The 23293-nt window shown below is 41.4% G+C and overlaps 1 protein-coding gene across 9 annotated transcripts in view; it reads right to left on the minus strand.

The window, feature by feature from the left end:
• The window catches only part of b3gntl1 (UDP-GlcNAc:betaGal beta-1,3-N-acetylglucosaminyltransferase-like 1), a 392999-nt gene that overhangs the window by 320627 nt on the left and 49079 nt on the right, over nt 1-23293 (minus strand). The window contains exon 1 of one of the 9 annotated variants that reach the window (XR_011354727.1): nt 15286-15416. The exons of the other annotated variants lie outside the window; for them this stretch is intronic. The gene's annotated coding sequence lies outside the window, so the exon portion shown is untranslated. Of the gene's footprint in view, nt 1-15285; nt 15417-23293 lie in introns of those variants that run through there. 9 annotated transcript variants of the gene reach the window in all.

A 23293-nucleotide genomic window follows, 5' to 3' on the forward strand; every position in this document is an offset into this window, starting at 1 on the left:
GTAAGAATTGATCAGAGGAGGGGTGTGGCTCTGTGCATGTAGAGCTGGAGGATAGGAGAGGGGGGGGAGATGGGGGAAAAGAGCAAAGGAGGCTTAGGGATAGGGAGGGGGCTGCAAGGAAGCAGACAGAAATGGGAGGTCGATATAAATTCCATCTGGTTGGAGAGTGCTCAGGCAGTATATGAGGTGTTGTTCCTCCATGTGGTCTCCGTCTGGTAGTGCAAGGGCCCACGGGCAGACATGTCGGCATGGGAATGGGGGGCAAGAGTATTGTGCCTGAGGTAGAGGGAGAGTTACAATTTAAAACTTTTTGTTGTGTTGGTTCTTGATAGTTTGCCACTTTTACATTTATGTCGGGCATCGGTCCATTCTGGGTTTATACTAGAGACCTAATTTTGCAATTTCGAGTTTTTTTTTACTCTGAATCCAAATTTTAAGTCTTCCACCTTGAGATTTGAACTTGCACAGTACATCCCCTCATATCAGGCACCTATAGGGATTCATAGATGCCAGTTAAGTATATTTTCTGTTTGCTTGAGACTTATTCTTACGATGCCTAATGAATACACCTGCATTAAGATTAAAATTTAAAAGACTAAAACACAAGACTACACTAACACTGAACAAACTTCACTTGCGTGAATATATAAACCTTAGAGCATTTTACTTTTTGTTCTGTTACAATCTTTGAAAATATTGAACAGTTGCTGATCTGCAGGTTCCTCCCGTCTACGGAGCTGCCCGAAAGTCAAATTACATCATGGAATCGTAGATTATTAACAAACCCCACCCCTCACCCCTCAGTCAGCCAATGTCCGAGCAACTCTTACTAAGCAAGGAGAAAGAGAAACACTTTAAGAGGGTCACCCCAACAGTGAGCATCAGTAGACAAATGGCCACTGGGTTGAGATAAGACAGAGAAAAGAGATGTTTTGTTGGGTCAATCTTTTCTGGCCCGGTTTCCCAATGCTTTCATCTTTCCCTCACTTTTTAGTGACTGGTACTTCAAGTTCAAGGGCCTGACTCAGCTGTTGGGGGGACAGGAGATAGACAACTCGAAAAGATGCAGGCAAAGGAAAGACAAGTAAGCAACCTCTGAACTCAGTAAAAATAAAAACGATCCCTTGCCTGAGCTGTCTACCATTCAGTGTGCCTTCTGCACACCGTCAAGTTCTCTTCCCCACCTCTTGTCCTGGTGGAGTGGTTATTGACAGGAAATTGCTGCTACTTGAAGCGCCAGTCTGTCCACGTGCATCAGTGTGCAAGCCTGACCTGTGGACCAGCTCAGTTTACATCTCTTAATTACTGACATCTGCGTGCTGCAGCCTGCCACAGGCTCTTTGATATCCAGATGCAGAGAGGGTAACATGACCCTTCCACAGAGACCTTTCCTAAACTGCAATGTTGCATAGTATTAAACGGCTGCTTGAGATCTTTCCAGTTTCATTCATTACATTTTTTTTTAATTCTGTAAAATTTATCAGCTGAAGGATTCTGCCATTACCAAAACTAATTTCTAATAATGACAGAGGCAGGGGTGCGGAGATGGTTATGGTGGTGGACGTGGAGTTATTGATCAGTTTTCATTGCACCCAAGATCTTGACTTTCAGAATGACTGTGTTTGGACTGAATCCACGTCAGCCATTGCATGCTGTCCTGTAAGTGGGTCTGTTCAGTGAAGAATAGCTTTACAAAATGACATCAAAGTTTATGGAGGAGCGGTGGCAAGGGTCACAGTATCCATGCAAGTTTAAATCAGACTGCCTGGCAGAACACTGAAATGAATGTTGTTTTAGAGTTTAGTACAATTGCATTCTTTGTGTGAGAATGCATTAAATAAATTCATTTTGGTTCTGAGAGGCAGTTTAATCTCCAACATCTGGTACAGATGCAGTTGAGATATTATGCTGTAGACTAAAGCGAAAGGTCACTAGAAGGGTCTGAAACCATGTCCATTCTGCTTTACCATGAGGCTATAGGACTGGAGTCTGGAATGCTGGGCTTTGTCCAGTTATAGCTGGAGTGACTGAAGAGCCTGAGCAGGTTGACAATGAACTGGGCAGAATCGTAACCAAATCGACAGCAATGTTAAGTAGAGTTCAAGCAGCCAAAATAGAAACTGAAATACAATACATGACCACAAGAAGTGGGTCTGCTCCAGTGGAGCCGTATTGCATGGAAACAAGCCCTTTGGCCTAATTAGACGATTCTGGCTATCCAATGACCAGTTACATTGACCCTGCACTCGCCTCATTGTATTCTCCCAATTACCCTCTCAACCCACAACACATCTTTGGGTGTTTCAAATCCATTTCTGCCAGGAATTAAGTGCAAAGATGAATTAAAAACAGTTTTGTAAGTCATCCCAATCAATACAAGAAAATCTTAAGTACCTCTGCTATAATGGATTAATTTATTGTTTCGGTGATATGGGCAGGTGTTATTTTATGAAGCTTCCCAATAAGCATTTCATAAATTAAAATAACTATATGAATGCTTACTTACATCATAATATCCTCACCTGCTTTTTTGAACTACAAGAATGAACATGATACTCTATGGCAGTTGTTCTCAACCCTTTTCTTTCCACTCACATACCACTTGAAGCAATCCCTCTGCCATAGGTGTTCTGTGATTAGTAAGGGATTGCTTCAGGTGGTATGTGGGTGGAAAGAAAAAGTTTGAAAGCCACTGTTTTAATCGTACCTAATTGACTCATTAGGTGAATGGTTTCATAACTCCAAAGGAGATGGGGCAATGACAATTTTTCTCAAGCAAAATATTTCAGTAAAAATTGGGTCTGGAGCACTGATTTGTGATTAGTAAGGGATTGCTTAAGGTGGGATGTGAGTGGGAAGAGAAGGTTGAGAATCGCTGCTATATTCAATTGATATTCAGGTCATTTGAGCTTTAAAAAAATTCTCATACAGCAGCCTGTTATTTATGGACTTAACTAATATCACCAAATTTAGGTACTTTTTTAGTAGTTGTTAAATGTACCAATACGGCAACACCAGTGAAAAGAGAAAGAGTTTCTGCTCAAATACCCATCGGACCAGTGGCCTTTTTCTTTCCACAAATGCAACCTTTTAAGAATGCAGACATTTGCAGCATTTTCTGCTTTATCTGAGATTTTCCACATTTGCGATTTTAAAAAAACTTCCTATGTACATATCTATTCAGTATAACCTTGTCAGGGAAGCTCAATGAACACAGGGTGGAGAATGAAGCAAATGATCGAAGGTCAAGTGGGTTGAAAAGAGCACAAACACCAGCATGGAGATGTGCTAACCCAATATATCACTTTCCTGCTCTAAATACCATGCTGTACTTCACTGCAGGTTGCAGTGTAGCGACAGATAATAGTAGATACACACCACTTCCTTCCCTCTGGAGCATATGGCAGAAGTCGCACCATCTCAGCCAGTCGCGAGCTGTAGCTTTAACTTCACCTCCACACCAAAGTTGTGCAATGTCAGTCATTGCAGTTTCCTGCTTGAAACTGACCATGTCTTATTGATACATACCCTTCTCATAATAGTTATTATTAGAATGAAGCCATCATATTTTAATATATCTCACTGGTGCATAGGAGAATGAGGGGAGATTTGATAGTGGTATTTAAAACTATGAGGGATTAGACAGAATAAATGTAGATGGGCTTTTTCCATGTCCAGAGGACATGGGTTAAGAGTGAAAGAGGAAAAGCTTATGGGGAACATGAGGGAGAACCGCTTCACAAAGTATGTTGGGAGTGTGGAAAGAGCTGCCAGCTGAAGTGGTGAATGCAGGCTGAATTTTAACATTTAAAAAGAATTTGGACAGGTACATGGATGGCAGAGGTATGAAGGGCTATGGACTGGATGCAGGTCAGCAGGACTAGGCAAAACAAAATGGTTAGGGCCAGACTAGTAGAGCCAAAGGGGTCTGTTCCTGTACTGTAATATTCTATAGTTCTACATTCTGAAAATTTGGTGAATGTTTAAAGTCCGGGCGGCGGGTGGAGGGTGGTGTGAGAGGCGTGAGGCTCAGACATATAATGCAGGGATGAGGTGAAATTCTTTCTCGCACAGGCACGTGGCCTTCAGATTTCTCTTCCTGAAAGAAGGCCGGAAGCAGGCTTTAAATATTTTTTGAGGTAGATACACACAATAAGCACTGGCCAGGAGGCGAAAGGTCACTACATGTAGGTAGGGGCTGGGCTAAGGTAACAATCAGACCAACTTACCTCATCAGCTGGTGCTGCACGTTCAATAGATATTTGGTGAAGTCGGTATAGCCAACTTAATAATGATTTTGCAAATGTCCTGCTTCCTTAAAAACAATAACTTTCTCAAGTAAAATCTTTAAATAATTTACTTTAAACAAAAATCACACAATGTTCTAGCAACCATTACAATTCTTCGAGGTTTGTCGCAAGTGATTTCATTGCACTCGTCATTTTGATACGTGTGATTAATTTTTCCTTTGCAAATGAGTAGGGGGTTACGATTCAGCCCCTTTTACCTGTGACTCCCATTATCTTGAATTTTTGCTCTTCAGAATCTGTACTATAATTCTTTCACTCCCCATTTTTTCATCGACCGTTTCTTCTCTTCCCACTGACCTCCCCCCTCCACCCCCCACTCTCCTTTCCTTTTGCGGTAAGGGGAGAAATCTAACATCAGGATATTGACATCAGAAGAAAGAAAAAAAACAATCACTGCATCCGTGTTGTACCCTTCCACTGAAATTCATCCATTTGAAGTCAATTAAATGTATTCTTTGTTCTGCAGCAAAAGTCTCAGAATCAGAATTTACTGTCAAGAACAAGCCATGAAATTCGATGTTTTGTGGTAGAATCATAGTGCAAACATTATAACCATCTTACAACATTACTAAAAAAAAATGCACCAAAAGTGAGGCAGTATCTTTGGTTCATTGATTATTCAGGAATCTGATGGCAGTGGGTAAGAAGCTGTCCTTGTGCCACTGAGTGCTCGTCTTTCGGCTCCTGCACCTTTTTCCCCCAATGGTAGCAGACTGAAGAGAACACAGCCTGGGTGATTAGGGGTCTTGGAGGATAGAGGTTGCTTTTTTTTTTAATATAAAAGATGTCCTCAATGGAGTGAAACCTGGTGCCTGTGATGTCACAGACCGAGTTAACAACCCTTTGGAGTTTATTCTTGTCCTGAGAGTTGGCGCCTCCATACCAGGCAGTGATGCCACCAACCAGAATGCTCTCCATGGTACACCTGCAGCAGTTTGAGAGTTTTCGGTGACATACTGAATCTCCTCAGACACCTCACAAACTATAGCCACTGGCAAGCCTTCTTTGTGGAGGCTCCAGTACAAATCCTCGGAAATGTTAACACCCAGGAATTTGAAGTCCTTCACCCTCTCCACTACAGAGCCCTTGATGAGGACTAGGTTCTGTTCCCCGGTCTTCCTTCTGAAGTCCGCAATCATCTCCTTGGTTGTGCTAACGTTGAGCACCTCCTGTATGCTTCCTCCTGTATGCTTCTTCATTGCCGTTTGTGATCCTGGCGTCTGCCAAAATTATGATGTGACTGACACACACCATCACTCTGTCAGATCCTTGGGACTTCAAACCTACTTCACCATTATCTCTTGTTGAAAAGAAAGAAAGAAGGAAATTACCATTTCTCCTTGTCTCAAAATGATTATAGTATTTGCAAACTAAAACTCCAGCGATTCTAAGTAGAGATGAATTTACAGGGTTAGATTTGTGATAGTAAAATCCAAAGAGGGATTACTATTGTGAACAGATGAATTCCAGAATAAAGGAATTTATTGATATAGAACTATTCTTATCTATGCCTTTTAACAATGGGTAAATGCACAGTGCATATTATTTGAGAACTCAAATAAGGTCAAGTCACCTTTATTTATCGTTCATACTATGCTCGCAAGGTAAAGATGAGATAGTGTTTCTCCAGGATCACGGTGCGTATTTACATAAATACAAGTTAGAATAGAAGTTAAACACATTAAAATATTAAGTAGTATACAGTAAAAGTCCTCGGCACACTATCCACATATGTTCTGGGAATTCAGGATGGGTTGGGGGTAAAAAAAAATGTTGCCCAATTTGGACCTAAGGGACAAGCTGTCTAAGGCCTTCAGGGAAGCAAAGTGTGCACACGCATGTACATGTCACATATACTTGGCCTATCTCCCATGCTATGAAACTGCATGATGCTGCATACCTGAGAAGGGCCCCTGGTTAAAGTAAGACTGTAACCATGAACAAAATATTACCAAAACTGCCCAGGTAACATCAGGCTCCATTGCATGAAGTTTATGTTCAGGAGTGGGTATCAACAAAGTTTATTATTCAAATGTTGGGATTTTGAAAATTCCCCTCCACAGGATCTTGACACATGTCCAAATTTTAAAAAACAAATCCAATGGGAATGTGGAAAGAACTGTCAGTAATATTTAGGAAGAATTTGGACAGGTATATGGATGGGAGAGGTATGGAGGGCTCTTTTCTGCTCAACAGAAAAATGATCACCACAAATGAAAGAGGTAAGGCAAACCTTACCTGCTAACTGGTAGGGTTTGTTGGCCATGAATTTCTATGGCATTTGGAAGTTCACTGACTTGAAAATTACACATAATAATGGTACATCTGTGGCTTACATGATTATTTTAGAGCAGTGGTTTTTAAACTGCCCCTCTGAACGCACATTCCACCTCAAGCAATCCCTATGCCATAAGTGCTCTGTGATTGGTAAGGGATTGCTTCAAGGGAAATGTGAGTTCGGGGGGCAAGGGGGCAGTTTGAAAACCACTGTAATAGAGTAAGATCTTGGAATTATGGATTGACCGATGTACCCATCAATCTATTAATTCATGTGAATTCATAATCAGTACATTGTTATCATTTCCTGAAAAAGGCAAGAATGGAATTGCATCTCTCCATCCCCAGTAGAATGAATAGTGATTATATATTTGTAAATCAGACTAAAGAAAGAATGGGAATCAGTTGCTGGCAATATTGTTATTTATATATTTATTCAAGAGAAATTTTGAAAATATCCTGCTCAAAAATGTTGTAGGCAATTGTACAATCAGTGACAACAAAATTTTAAGAAAATTATCCTTGACACTAACCCTTCGCAATAGGTAGGAAAGCGTTCATATTAAAATGTGTATCATACACAGTGCAAACGCAGCTGTGAAAAGGAAAATCAGTGCGCCTTGGTGTTCCAACAGTGACGTAGGATACCTCTATTTATATTGGGCTATTGCTATTGAAATTGGAAATTCTATTTCCAATCTGCAATTGCTGGCTAGATTTCTTAAAGATCAGGAAATTTAGCAGCTTGTGTGAACTGACAGCTCCTGAAGATGAATACTTTTCAATATTCTTTTGGGATCAGGCGCACTTGGAGTGGCACCTCAAAGGACCCTGAAGGAAGGCACAATCTCCACCTCCTGATCCCGTGCAAGACTTGACAGAGGTCATCGCTATATTTCCCTGCCTCAGACCATTTGCTGTTGACACTTCTTGGCAATTGCCAACCAGCTATTTTTGGTCTTGTCCACCTTGCCCATTAACGTGGAATTTGGAGTCACGGGCCAAAGTAGCCCTCGAATATAGATTTACACACCACCCAATGGAACTCCTGACGCCTCGAATGCAGATTTACCACCTGGCCCCGGCTGCCCAGCAATCAGAGCTCCTGAGGCCTCAAGCATGGACTTAATATCCAGTCCCAGCCAACTTCCTGCCCATTGGAACTCCTGGTATCTCGACCAAAGCAGGTTATTACTGCGGTCAAAAGTAATATCCATGTAATAGTTAACTGCATAAATCTAATATTTTAAAAAATGGTCTAAAAAATTAACTTTTATATGCGTAAATATTATAAGGAATAAATAAGCTCCCACACACAGCAAGTGGTAGTGACCAAAAGCAGAGTGCTTCATCTAACCTGCAGTGAAGAATGAAAGAGTGAATCAAACCATCTATATTGGGGTATTCATCACTGATCATAAATTCATCAGGAAAAGTTACAGAAATAACACGAATGAAAGAGTAAATAAGAGACAGGGTTTCCAAGGCAAGTGGCTCACCTCCCAATTCCCTGACTTTTTTTTTTAAACTACCATTGGCTTACCAATTAGTTTTCCATCTTGAAAAATGCATTAAAAAAGGATGAATATTCATGTGCTTCTGCAGGTCAAAAAAATCAGTGAGAAATTCCATCTTTCCTGCTCTGAACTTATTTAGTATCTACAAAGTTATTTTCCTTTTAAAATTAAAATCACCTTTTAATTTTGGCTCATCTCCATTTGTTTTAGCTCCTGTTGAATTTGGCTTCCTTTTGTCCCAATGTATTTTCTTTCTACTATAGAAAGATACCAAATTGAGCTGCAACCAGTTGCCCAAAAGCTCTTCAAGCTCTATGACCTTCGGAAAATTGATGCACATATGCACTGAACACTCAAATCCTAAACAGTAAATAAAACTTCTGTACTCGCGTAAAAGTCAATACCATTTAAAGGTCGGCCCTAAAATCTGATATTTTCCTGATATCGCATGTCAAAGTTGACCCATTTTTGGCCCCGGCTGCCATCCCATTATAGCTCCCGATGTCTCAAAGATGGACTTAACACCTGATGCCGGCTGCCCACCCATTGCAGTTCCTGACACCTCTGATGTGGAGTTACACTAGGTCCCGGCTGTACACCCACCCATCAGAGCTCTAATGCCCTAAACATGGGATATACCATGTAGTTCCAGTCACATGCCCACCCATTGGAGCTCCTGACATCTCGAACGTGAACTTAACACTCGATCCCAGCCCATCGAAGCTCCCGATGCCTAATATGTGGACTCTTGTTAAGGCTTCAGCCACCCTCCCATTGTAGCTCTCAATGCCTCGTCTGCAGACTATCACCTAAGCCCTGGCTGCCCGCCCATCAGGGCTTCCGACACCTCGAATATAGATTTACACACCGCCCATTGTTACTCCTGATGCCTCAAATGCAGATTTACCACTTGGCCCCGGCTGCCCAGTAATCAGAGCTCCTGAGGCCTCAAGCATGGACTGAACACCCGGTCCCAGCCGACTTCCTGCCCATTGGAACTCCTGGTATCACAAACGAAGCAGGTTATTACTGCGGTCAAAAGTAGTATCCATGTAATAGTTAACTGCATAAATTGAACATTTTAAAAAATGGTCTAAAAAATTAACTTTTATATGCGTAAATATTATAAGGAATAAATAAGCTCCCATACACAGCAAGTGGTAGTGACAAATATTCTGCTTTCAAAGACGCTGATTCACGTATAATGGTTGACCAATGTACAGCAAGTCTGGGGTCACAGAACTTAAGCTTGGCGTATAATTCCTCCAATGTCATCTTCTCAGTTTCAATTGGATGGGTTTGGAAAGGTGGCTTTGAAGGCAATTCGCTGAATTGCAGAAGGGAAAAGAAAACCTTTTCGCCATTAGCACTTTCAAGGCTGTTCATAAGGGTTAGACAATCAGTTTCATGACCAAAGGCATTTGTGCTCATGTTTCCTCTCGATTATATATAAAAAAATCGTTCCTTATTTGTTCACTGGTGGTAACTGAAGACAGCCACTGTCTCTGCTCCCCCACCCCTGATTTCACACATCACTCTGCAATTCAGTTTGCTACACCTAACCCTCAAAATCCCAACTGCATTCACCCACCCTTCTCCAATTACTCTCTCCACACACAAACCCTCACAACACCACCATCCCCTCCTATATCGGCTCCAGCATTCAGAATGCTCAATGAAGCACACACACGCTCAGACTCCCTGACCATAACATCTCCTCAAGTTACTCTGATCTCAAATGCACTGCCTACAAGAGTGACTGAAAGGTATCATTGAATCTGCCTTCCAAGTATTAAATCACTTCCTCTCTCTTGATCCTAATAACAAATAGGCCCTTGCAGAGCTGCTTGATGTGGTCAGTAAACGAGAGATGGCTGTAAAGGTTTTTTTAAAATTTTGTGCCAATCCCTTTAAGAAAAATTGTTGTTTGTAGTGTTACCATATTTACCATGACATCATAATATTCGAGTGGACTGAGAGTTGGTATCTCATTCTTTGAATCATTATGGCAGAGATACAAGCTCGAGATACTTCTCTTTGAATTCATCTTATTTCATCCTAATTCATCTTATTTTGTTTATTTCTTTTATATCTGTTTAAAGTTGAATATAGTTATTATACAGTTTGCTTTGTTACATCATTATGAAAATCTCAATGCGAAGTTATGCAAAATGCTTATTCATTTTATCAACAAATTAAAGCTACCTACAGCTGCAACTATTAAGTTTGATTTATTGAATTAATGAGTAATTCGGAATATATCGCCGCTTACGTTTTGAATTTGAGAAATACTAGATCGGAAAGTCTCATCTATAAATGGCCCAGCCTGATGCAGTACAAATCATAGTTGTACTGCCCATTTTTTAAAATGTTCAATTTATGCAGTTAACTATTACATGGATACTACTTTTGACCGCAGTAATAACGTGGCCAGTCTTAAGAAAACTCTGCCCAATTACCACTAGCACATAAGCTGTTGTACCAGAGGTCCCAGCACACTCGAACAAGGCCTGCACTAAGATAAGGAAGGTCTACCATTCTTTCCTGTGACAGCTTTGTGCAAATCTGTTCACCTAGCTGTGCTCCTGCCTGAAGGCAAATAAAGTCTAAAAAGAGAGGCTCCAAAGACCAGGACAGCCAGAAGGTGGTCGCAGGAAGCTGAAGAACAGTTACAGGACTGCCAAATCCACTGTCTAAAGGCAGTGTTCGAGAACTCCGCTGAGGATCTGAATGATTACCCCAGTGCTGTCAAAACAAATGTGTCCCCAATAAGTCGTTCAGGGTTTTCCTCAACCAGAAACCCTTGATGAATGAGGAAATCTGGAACTGTTGAAATGCAGATCATAGGCATTTAAGTGTGGAGATCCAGAAGACTACACAAAGAGCAGGTACGACCCATGGAAAGCCATCTCCCAGGCAAAGTTCAGATCTTGGATAAGAATGGAAACAATGAAGAATACCCAACAGAGGTGGCAGGGTCTGAATGCCAGAAGCTGCAACAAAATCAAATCCAGTGCAGTTGGAGACAGCAGAACCTCAATCCCAGATGCCCAATTTGATTCCCAGAACAAAGAAGAACTGCTGCCATTTTACCTAATGACCCTCTACAGTCAATATCCAAAAATGATGAGAGGGGTGTCTTGTTATGACGGAGTACCTAGCTGAGTACTGAAAGCCTGACAATGTATTCAGATATCTTCAGCATCTCACTCCAACAAGGGGAGGTATCTCACCTGTTGCAAACAGGCCTCAATTCTACCGGTGCCCAAGAAGAGTGGTAACTTGCCAAAATGACAACCAACCAGTAGCCCTCATATCCACAGTGGTGAAAGGTTTGGAGGCTGGTATTAAAGCAGTGGGTCCCAACCTTTATCTTTCCACTCACATACCGCAATAAGAAAGAAAAAGTTTGTAAACCACTGTTTTAATCGTACCTCAATGACTCATTATGTGCACGGTTTCATAACTCCAAAGGAAATGGGCCAATGACAATTTTTCTCAAGCAAAATATTTCAGTAACAATTGGGTCGAGAGCAGTGGTTCTCAACCTTTTTTTTCCCTCCTTAAGCAATCACTTACTAATCGCAGAGCACTTATGGCATAGGGATTGCTCAAGGTGGGATGCGAGTGGAAAGAAAAAGGTTGAGAACCACTGTTCTAGAATCACCAATGGATCAGTGCAGGCAAAGCTGTTGATTCAAAACACTGTCATATCAAGGAAAAAGTATGTTCTTTGGTTTATTGTAGTTATTTCTGCTTTTCTGTTTTATTTTTGTCCTTATTTTCTAATACTTGTTCATTATCATTTCTCCAAGCTAAATTAATAGAAAGCATCCTGAAGACAAATTCCATTCATAATTGTTTGCAACCAAATCATACATTCACAATGTAAATATCATTTTTTTAACTCCCATAAAAATAGAACAAAGCAATGATTTATGGCTCTTCACGACCTCAGGACCTCAATCCTTGGAAACCAATTAAAAAATGCTTCAATCAAGCAAAAGGACAACGTGATAACCATTAATAACTTTAGAGGTACTGGCAGAGGGATAAGGATTACCCACAATAACAACCAACAATCAAAATCCAGCCTACTCACACTTCTTTGCGTGTGCCTGTCCAATAGGCTGATTTTTCATGGAGGGCAGTGACCTGATCGGAATGTAAATTGGTTCATTTGTGGCACAAGAAATATGCAAGCATAATATACATGTGTAAAGAATTATATAGTTATTTAAAGTAGAAAAAGAAAGTATAGTATCTCGGACTGCCCAGAGAATCACTTCCCTTTTTATTACTATACATAATTCTTTACACATGTATATTATTCTTTATGAGAGGGAAGGGGAGAGAAGGGGTGGGTTATAACCATCATGTAACGAATAAAGATTTCTTCAGTTTAAACATCTATTGTATAATGATTTATTAATTACATGCATGAAAAAACAAATATTATAAAATATGCAAGCTTGTGTGAACTAACAGCTGACACCAAATAGATTCTTTAAAGCGTGAGAAACGTGTTTAGGTGCTCCGTAAATGCTCTCTTTCTTTCCAAATTATCTTCCATTTACAACAGAGCCAACTGATAAGAATGAAGAATTTTCTTCGACAACATTGTCAATTTTAACGGCTTGTTTCTGTGAGCTTGACATCTCAATGTGAGGCGGTCGACCGTCCTTAATGGTTTCAGATTGAATTGGTCTTTCATATACCACTGGCAAGGTTTTAAAATGATGAACTTAATTGTTCTTATCTGCATTCAGTTTCAGTGTGGACCATTCCTACAGGGAACAGGGTGTCACTATGAAAATAGTCATGAGATTGGACAGAAGGAGCAACTTCACTCATTGGTGGGAGATTACAGATTGGAAGAAATGAAATTCTCAAGGTTATCAGCCATAACTGTTGCCAAAATCAGTGAAGGTCAAAATATTTTTAAAAATGTAACCTCGACATAAAGTGTATATTGAAATCTCTCTTTAAAGTCAGAAAATATTCTGTTGCTATAGAAGTTGTGATTTATTTGTGAGAAAATAAAGAACATAAAGAAAGGAAAATGTTTTATGTAATATTTTAATATTCCATTTAAAAAAAAACAAAATTATGACAAGTGAGGAAATGGTCTCTTGCAGCCTAGAACTGCTCGTTGGTCACTAATGCCATTCAATGAAACTCTTAACCATCAATAATGTCTGATAGTATGAGCTTTCTCGGGATGAAGGAGTCATGGGTACTTCCCAGAAGCAGGGCATTCACTACTAAAAACACTTCTTCTCATTCCCCAGGAAGACTGGGCATTTAAGGAAGTGGAATCCCTTTACTGATGATAAAAATTTCCAAGCTATTTTGCAGAATCTTATAGACATCTAGTCAATTAACTGGAAGCTAGCATTGCAGCAAAACCACAGGACCAAAAAGCCATTTTCTCCTCAATGAAATCAAAGGAGGTGAAATCTTTACTTTTAGAGTTCCTTTGTGAAATTATTCAGTGGACAGCAAATTGAGAAATATGGCAAGAAAAAAAATGCAGCCACCTGGAATTATTTAGTAGACAGGGAGGTGAGAGTTTCTCTCACTTTGTCCCTCAAAGAGACCAAAGAGTTTGGCCATGAATACCATGCTTATCAGACAATCCAGGAATGATGCTGTGTCTCTGAATGCTCACTTTAAATAGACTGCAGATGGCCACGTCCTTGCCTTCTGCCTCAAGGTCTCTGACCTTCTAAGTGATCTTTCATGTCTATGCAGAAGACTCCAGTAATGGAATGCTACCAGCAGTATCGCCACTGAGGGACTCATTTAACAAGTAGGTCAGCAGCCAAGTGCTTAAAATAAACATTGTTAGTTAGTATGTTAGTTGCCACATACCCTTTGAACTTCGGCAGATGCTGAGATTGTAGTAAAACCAGACAGAAATGCTGGAGGAACTCGGGCGGTCTTGCAGTGTTCATAGGAAGTAAACATACATCACTGATGTTTCGGACCTCAGCTCTTCAAGGTAGAAACAAAAGGCAGGTAGGCATCTTAATTAAAGTCAACGGGGGAAAATGCAGACCAACAGCCGGTGTTCATTGGATATGATAAGAGGAAAGGTAAGAATTGATTTTGGCTCTGTGAAAGAAGACAGAGGGAAGAGAGAGCACGCAAAAATGAGAACTAGAGGGAAGGAGATGGGTTTTCTTTACAGAAACTGGAGAAGTCAATGGAGGGCGCCCAGGCGGAAGATGAGGTAAAATACACAACTTGTGAGTTAACTTTTGGAAGATGTCGGGAGTAGCTCACAGTCCATTCTAAAACCACCTAGTCAGTGGTCCCAAGGTTAGCAGAATGTCCTGAGTGGCACAGTGAGCGCAACACCGTTACAACGGCAGCCATCAGGACTGGGGTTTGAATCGCCCCTGTCTGTAAGGAGTTTGTACGTTCTGCTCGTGTCTGCATGGGTTTTCCTTGGGGGTCTCCAGTTTCCTCACACCGTTCGAAACACACCAGGTTAATTGGGTGCAATTGAGTGGCACCAACTCACGAGACGAAATGGCCTGTTACCGTGCTGTATGTCTAAATTTAAGTGCAAAGCATAAATAAAACAAAAACCATTGACGTACTGCTCCCCAGGATCATCTTGATTAACATTAGGATGAATAATGTCATTAGGCGTCTAGCTCCTAACACAAACCACAACCATTAGTATTTAAACAGAATTGACAATAATTTACTCAGAAATTATTGTTAATGTGTTGGTAAAACTGATTTTAGATTAGGTGTTTTTTTTAAACTTAAAAAAAATCACCTGCTGATCAAAGTTTTAATGATTGTCTGGTATGTGAATGGAAACAAAAGAATGAATCAAAATATCGAAAACTAGATGCTTAGTTTTCTAATTTAAAAAAAAATCAACTTCTTGAAAAGAAAAAAAATTAAGATTGTTGATTAAAATGAATGTACATGGATTGGAAAATGGATACAAAGGACAATTATCCCAGCTCAACCCTTTCAGAAGGAACTGTGCTCAAAGGGGACTTGTGGTCCTATGTCAGACTTGCATTTTTTTTAAGGGAAGTTTCCCCCATGAAATACACAAACGGTGATGTTTAAATTTAAATTATTCTTATAATTTTCTGAAGGACCCTTTTGCCCCAAGAAAACATCAGGGAAAACAATAAACGAGACAAGTTTACCATAATTGTGTTTCTGATCCAAGTCCTGACACAATGCTCAGTGGGGTTTGTAGTACAAGGTAGATTCTGTTGTGCTCCATTTATTTCGTAGATTCATCCTTCAACTGCTATGTCCGTGGGAACATTTGAAGAGGGAGTTCCACCTCATCATGAGAACGGTGGAGTCCAGAAAATTGCATTCTAGACAGTAGCAAACAAGTCTTGGTCAGGATCATTTATTGGCCAGAATTCAAACCAGGCAATAACGCTGGCCATCTGTTTTACACACTGCCCAGTCAATCGCTACTGTTGAAATTCAAGGGAAAATACAATTAGATGGGGGTGTAAATGGCTATTAATTCACACACCCCATTCCAGATCCACCGGTTGTGCTGTTAAGAAGTAACCCAGTGTGTCCCGAGAAATGACTGCGCAAATAATCTGAATATTAGTGAGGATGTGAGCTAAGTGTCATCAGGCTTGATAAACTACAGGCCAAGGATATCATGAAGCAGTTGTTTAATCAGAGAGCTGCTTGGTCCTTACGGTCTTTCAAATAAATCCAAAGCCTAGTGAGTCACTGTGGGGGTGGAGGAGGGGGAAAGAAAAGCGATGTGAAAACTACTTACCCTCTCACTAATGCTCAAATCCCCCTCCACGTGTGAATATAGACAATGGAATCCAAAGAAAGCTTGTTTTTAATTACATGGAGCATTTTCTCAGACACAAAACCTTTCTTGATGTATTATTAGATGCCAAATTTTCTGTGCTGCAATGTTCTATGGTTCTTAAAAACTTCCAACTGATCATCACCGTAGAACAAATCCTAAGAAATTTCATGGTGCCACAGACCAGAGGCCGCACAAAACCTCTTGCAGGTTTGTTACACTGGCCTGACTCCAGGCACTAGTAAACACAAAGGCTCAAAACAAGTCAAACATATCTGAAGAAAGGTTGGGTTCATCAATATGCAATCTCAACAAGTAGTGTGTATGTTCAACATGATTTAAAAAAAATTATACCTTAATAAATTCAATAAACTTCTAGTTTAAGCATGTAGTAGTGAGGAACATGAAATATGAAACAAAATTTCCTTCCGTCTTTCAACTGTTTCTGGTTCGCTCTACTGTCCTGCTGCTTCCCCAGTCTGCAACCCCCCCCCCTCGTCGCCAAAGCACAGGCGCTGCCATCTTGGACACAGATCCTGCAGTTCCAGAGCATTGATTTTCAGGGGCTGGGCCATTGTTACAGAAGAGAGAGGCTGAAATATGTCTTTAGGTGTTAAAATGTCCAGAAGAGACCGTTCAACCGATCCAAAAAGGCCGCCGTCAATGCCAGATTTCCCAGCATCTGATGGATTCTGGAAGTTAAATTGTGTTTTTTTTTTTAAAAAGCGAAAACCACTCTCACGGCATCTCCCCCACGAGATCCTGACACGCATTTTCAGGACCCCTGAACCGGGCCCATGACTGCCACCCTGGACACCTCCTCTGGCTCCGCCACTTGGGACACCTCCTCTGGCTCCGCCACTTGGGACACCTCCTCTGGCTCCGCCACTTGGGACACCTCCTCTGGCTCCGCCACTTGGGACACCTCCTCTGGCTCCGCCACTTGGGACACCTCCTCTGGCTCCGCCACTTGGGACACCTCCTCTGGCTCCGCCACTTGGGACACCTCCTCTGGCTCCGCCACTTGGGACACCTCCTCTGGCTCCGCCACTTGGGACACCTCCTCTGGCTCCGCCACTTGGGACACCTCCTCTGGCTCCGCCACTTGGGACACCTCCTCTGACACGCAGTCTCCACAACTTCTGGCAACAGGCAATGTCAACTCCGGCACCAAAGACCACATCACCCCACCAGAGGCCTCAATCATCTCAGCCTTTAGAGTCCGCAACGCAAGCACCATCCCCTGGGTTAGGGTTAGGGTTGAAGAAATAAAAGTAATGAACTAGCAAAAAGATATTCAGTTAACAAGCCTGAAAAGCAGTAAATATGAAGGATTGGATTATCTCCATCTTGGAGTTTTGAAAGAGGTAGCTCTAGACAGTTTCTGAGCTGATATCAAAATTCTATAGGTTCTGGAAAGGCTCCTTCATATTGGATGGTATAAACTGTGATCCCTTTATTTAGCTAAGGAGGAAGAAGGAAACCAGGGTATTATCAATCTATTAGTTTGCTATTAACACTAAGGATGCTGAAATGTGTATTAAAAAAATGTTATCTCAAGACACTTAAGATTGAGCTGAGTCAATATGCATTTATAAAAGGAAAGTCATGATTAGCTAAGTGTTTTTGTGCACCCTATTGTTGAAAGTGTTTTTTTGTTAGTGTGCACAGACATTAGAGAAACCAGTAGAAGAATTCCAAGACTGAATGCACAAAAATTCTGAACTTTGAATTTTGAGAAGTCTTCCAATAAGGTCCCACAAAGGAGGCTAGCGAACAAGGTTAGAGGGCAGAGAATTGGGGCTAATATTCTAGCTCAGGTTGAGAGTTGATTCACGGATACAGAACATTAAGAATAACTTCAGGTAAGCAGTCTGAAAGTAGTGAGGTATTGCAGAAATTAGTGCCTGAACCCAATTATTCACCATCCATGTTGAAGATTTGGTTGAGGAAACCATTACTTCGGAGCTAGAGCTGGGAATGTGGAGCAATGATGATGTCAAGAAGCACAAGGAGATACAAATAAGCTGAGGAAGCAACATGGTCAATGACATGCAATGTGGAAAAAAAGTGAGGTTATCAGGTGAGAGAAAAGACAAATTTTGAATATCTATGTTCTTGAAGAAAAAGTCATGTGGTGGGAAATGTAAATGCTGGAGATGAGCAAGAATCTTTGGATATTGCTAAATAGAATGTATTTGTCTGAATTGGGTAGTTATTATTACAAAATTTTCTTTTGCAATACAAGGAGTTTGTAGAGTGGAGTATTTGTCAATCTATGGTTCCTGATTGATGAAATAACAAAGGCACTTTGTTGTGTACACTGTTCAATGTAGAATCTCTACAAGTTTACTTTTTTCAAATTCCATCAGTGACTTTTTTCCTATCCTCTGTGAGAAATCAGAAAGGTGTCTTCTTCTCCAGGACAAAGACAGACTTAGAACTTGAGCTTTTCAATACTCAGGATTTTATTTTGTAATTGGGTCAGATCCATTTTGATAAAAGAGGGTCTCTCTACAAAAAGAAAACTTATTTCCTGTTCAATGTGCAACAGGCAAACAAAAATGCAATCCAAGATAGATACTTCGCTAATGCTACTTGAATAATAGGCCATTCATCTCTTCAAATATGCTTTGCCATTCAATAAGATCTTGGCTGATCCGATCACAATCTCAACCTTGCTTTCCGAATGATCTGTTGTGACCTTTCACCCTTTTGCTTATCAACTATCTATCTAGCGCTGCTTAAAAATAGCCATTCACTGCCCTTCGAGGTGCGTTTTCAACATGTGCCATCACCAGAAAATATATGCTGCCTCATGTTTGAGATCTCATGTCTGAAGAATAATCCTTATTCTAGCTTCCCCGACGAAATATCCTTCCCACATCCACCTAGTGAAGATTTTGTTCCTTTTTTTTTAAAGGCATAGAGCACAGTTTCAGATCACAAGCCCGTGCAACCCAATTGACCTGAAATCCCTGGTACATTTTGAAGGATGGAATGAAACCGGAGCCTCTGGGGAAAATCCATGCAGACGCGGGGAGAACATATAAACTTCTTACAGACAGCGTGGGATTCGAACCCTGGTCCTGATCACAGATTTGTGCTAACCATGCCGTCTGTTTCACTCTAAAAACACACAAGAAGACTAAGCACCTCATTCAACAGCCCAACTAAATGAACATTGGGCTCTCCAATTTCAGGTAACCTGCACCCCTCAGGGCTAGGATTCACTGGATGATTCATATAATCCCAAAATTACCCTGGGAGATTCAGAGAGTTCTGTGATTTTTCAATATCACGGTCTATTTAAAAATGCGACTGGAATTTTAAAAAAAACAAATACAGACTTCAATGGTATATGTAGTAATGAATTTTCTAATAGGGTGAGGGTTCGATTCCTGATATTAGGTTATTTCATTTGATTGAAATTCAGCAGGCATTCAAGACAGGTAGATTTCTGCCTTCACTAGCTGAGTGACGATGCACATAGGGACGTGCGAGTCCGTCGTGATTTTATGCCTTGTTGATTTTTTTTTTAAACTTTGCAAAGTAAAAGCAAAAAAAATACCCAGATCACCAGAGCAAAAATTTGAGCATTATAGTATACATCTACTGAAGGCGATCTTGCTGAGTTGATGAAGGATGAAGCAGGAGGATTGTGGCACCCAACATTTCCCACATACGCGGAGCTGCTTTGCCTGGTAATTCGGAAGGGGAGGAAACTAAGCCGGGACAGCATATTGAAGATCTTGGGGAAATGTGTGGGGGGTGGTGCCAGCACAGCTCCTCTGTTATTGATTTTAAAAGGAATTAGACAGTAGCCAAAAAACACCCAGTGGGTGGGGGGAGGGGGGAGATCATCTTCTCCATCATTAAGTTCATAGCCTCCTGATTTATTTAACTCTGGTGACAAACAAGAATTACTAAAAGCAAGAAATTCAAATGTCTCATTCCTGAATGAAAACTGGGCAAAGCTTCAAGGAAACAAGATTCAAGATTATTTTATTGTCATGTAATAAAACAGAAAATGTAATATTACACAAAATTTCCTTGAGTTTTCTACAAGGCAGACAAATATTCGCCATCAACAGAAATCGCCCGGCGCACCTCATAGCCAGAGAAAGCCGCACCTCCCCCCCGGTCACTGAACGTCCATGGCTTCATCTCCAGCACTTCGGCAGCCAAAAAGCCTTCAGTACCAAACCATCAGCAACCCAAGCTCCAGATTCTTTGATACAATCAGGAAGCCTCCAGCATCCTCTGACATCCCGGTTCCGATACCTGGTACCCTTTCAGTCAGTATCAAGCCCATCTCCAGCAGCCGCAGCCGGTGTGAGTCCTTTGACCCAGCCTGCATATGGTTGCCTCACCTCAAGTCACCAACAGCTCACCTCCTATTTTTTTTTTTAAATTCCACCTCGGAGCCCCTCACTGGTCTTCCACCAAGGTGGCCATATCATGGGTCATCTCCTCTGCTTCTTCTCAAATAGGGGGTGATCTCCCCACTTTCTGGGGCCCTATGCCAGTTCTTCGCTTCTTCGAGTGCAACTCCTCATGGGCGCTGCCAATCATAGGGGCCGCAACCTTGGGCCAGACACCGCAGTCACAGAATTTCAAAATAAACCACTGCCAGCTCCTTTTAGAGGCTGTTTAAAGCCTGAACAGAGCTGACGACAGTCAGACTTGGAAGTTGGATCCCCCAAACGGGGGAAATTGCTGTCTCCCTGTTCGCCACAGGTCCACATTGCCATTTTTTAAAAAAATCCTTTTATTTAAAATGTACAGTCAACGGGCACAATTAGCAAGTGTCTGATTTGGTTGGTGGAAGGGAGGATGTGAGGTGGTATTGTTGGTCGGTGAAAATTGTTTGTAAACAATGATTTCCAAAATCTGGTCACCCACAAAACCTCATCAATTAGCAGCGCTAACCCACCAATACTAGAGGTAGATGAAGCTTTAAAAAACCTGCCAATGCTGGATATCTTAAAAATATCAACAGAAAATGCTGGAAGTAGACAGCAAATCAGGCTGCATCTGTGGGCAATGAACCAAGTCAACGTTTCTCGTCAGAAGCCCTTTTTACACTGAGAAGCTGCGTCTCTGGAAGATGGGTCCGTGAGTCCTTTTTACACAGAAATCAGGCTTCCCAAAGCACTTCCTCACATATGCCCTCGACTGCCTAGCAACTAAAATCCCAAGCACGGCAAAGTTATTCTCTGAAGGCGCTATGGAAGTCACACAACATAGCAAGCTTTCTCAAGTGCATCACAGGATGAAATCCCAGATTTCTGGCCGTGTAGCACAGTAGGACGGTTCACCCTTTTAGACTGGTCCCGCATCAATACGTTCCACCTCTGATACCACCTACCTTGGCAGATCAAAGCCGGGTAAGTTTAGGAATCCCCCCCCCCCACCCCCGAATCAATCCGTCTTCGGTGCATTCACACAGCCCTCAAAAGGCAGATAATACCAAGCTTCCAAGTACTGTGTAAAAGGGGTAAGAGACTCTTTCTCAAGGTTCGAGGTCAGAACAGGGGAGACAAATGAAGCTATTGAAGCTACAGGGAGGGTTATGGAGGTTGAGAGGTTTCTGATAGGGTAAAACTATGGTGATCAGCAGGATTAAGCTGTAAAAATAAATGGATATCAGGTTAATGAATGAATGGGAACTACTTGAGAGTGAGAGAATAGACAAGAATATAGGAGCTGCAAAATGCAGAGCAGAATTACCTGCCTGGCAGGTCAGTCCAGGCATGTCCTTTGCCCCAGATGAAATTAAGCGAGTAAAGCCAAATAAGCTGAATCAATATCACAGATGGATGCCTGATACAGATGGAAACCAAGTTAGTAGTTGAATTCAATGTTAAGAAGGTTACACTAGGCCCAGAACTTGCTTTGGACCTCAGTGTAACAATGCAGGATCCAAAAACTAACATCCAGTACCATTCACATCTTGAGAGATTGGTCCTGGCCAGAATTAATTCATATGGAAGTAAAGATCTGGACACACTGTGATTCACCTACCACCATAATCACTCCATAGTAGCCCTAGATCACCTAGACTACAGAAATACGTACATCAGGCTACTTTTCATGGACTACAGGTCAGATTTCAACACCATCATACCCTTAGTACTGGTCAGCAAGGTTTAAAACCTGGGTCTCTGTAACCAGATCCTTAACTTCCCCATTGGAAGACCACAGTCAGTATGAATCAGGAAACAACACCACCTCCTCACTGAGGATCAGTTCGGGCGCACCTCAAGGAATGCATTTTAAAGGCTACAAATATCTCCTTGTCAGTCACTCTTGCTGTCTCCCATACTGGAGTACACAATGACTACAGGCCATTTGCTGGAGGCACAAGATAAAGCACGTGCCTGACGATATTGAATTAGCGCCCTTAAATCTCGTGCATGCCCCAACTGAACTCTAATACGTGAACTCAACATGCACGCACACAAGAATCAAGATGTCCACGCCCAGCCTATGGACACCATCTAACAAAGTAAATACACACATTTTGGCTCTTATGTTTGCCAAATACTAGATAATCAGTGTAAATTTTATACTTTAAAAAAAATTTTCACGCGGACAAAATTCCGACATATCCTCTTTAAGACGTGACCTATCACTCTGTCCCAATTATAGTCATGTCGGGAGTACCTGTATAACAAAAAGCACAGGTGCTAGCACTGACCCCTAAGACAATCCACTGGTCAATGCCTTACAGTCTGAAACAACCACTCTGACTCTCATCATTGAGCTAATATTTTTTTTATCCAGTTAAGTAGTTGGCTTCCTTTCCTGTGCACCCTGATCTTCCATACCAAAGAACCGGGAGACCTAATTTGCTACAATCCACATAAATAACATCAACTTGCTCTGCCTCATCTACCCTCTATGCACCTTTAAAAAAAATTTCTATAATTTCATTTAGACATCCATACAGCACAGTAACAGGCTTTTTCAGCCCACAAGCCAACAATTTGGGGCCCCAAACAGTCCTTTCAAATAAAGCAACACTTCACTTATACATCTGGCAGGAGTCATCACATGCATCCGCTGTTCCTGTTGTGGCCTTCTCTACATCAGAGAGACTGATCACTTCATTGAGCACCTTCACTCTGTCTACATGATAGGGATCTCCCTGTGGGCAACCATTTCAATTCTGTGCCTCACTCCCACATCGGCATGTCTGTTCACTGCCTTGTGCACTGCCAAACCAGGGCCACCCATAAATTGGAGGAGCAACACCTAATATTCCCATCTGGTCACTTTCCAACCAGATGGCATTAACATCGACTTCTCTAGTTTCTGCTAGATCACTTCCCATTCTCCCTCTCTTCCCTATCCCT

The sequence above is a fragment of the Narcine bancroftii genome, chromosome 3 (genome assembly GCF_036971445.1).
Source record: "Narcine bancroftii isolate sNarBan1 chromosome 3, sNarBan1.hap1, whole genome shotgun sequence".
NCBI lineage: Eukaryota > Metazoa > Chordata > Chondrichthyes > Torpediniformes > Narcinidae > Narcine > Narcine bancroftii.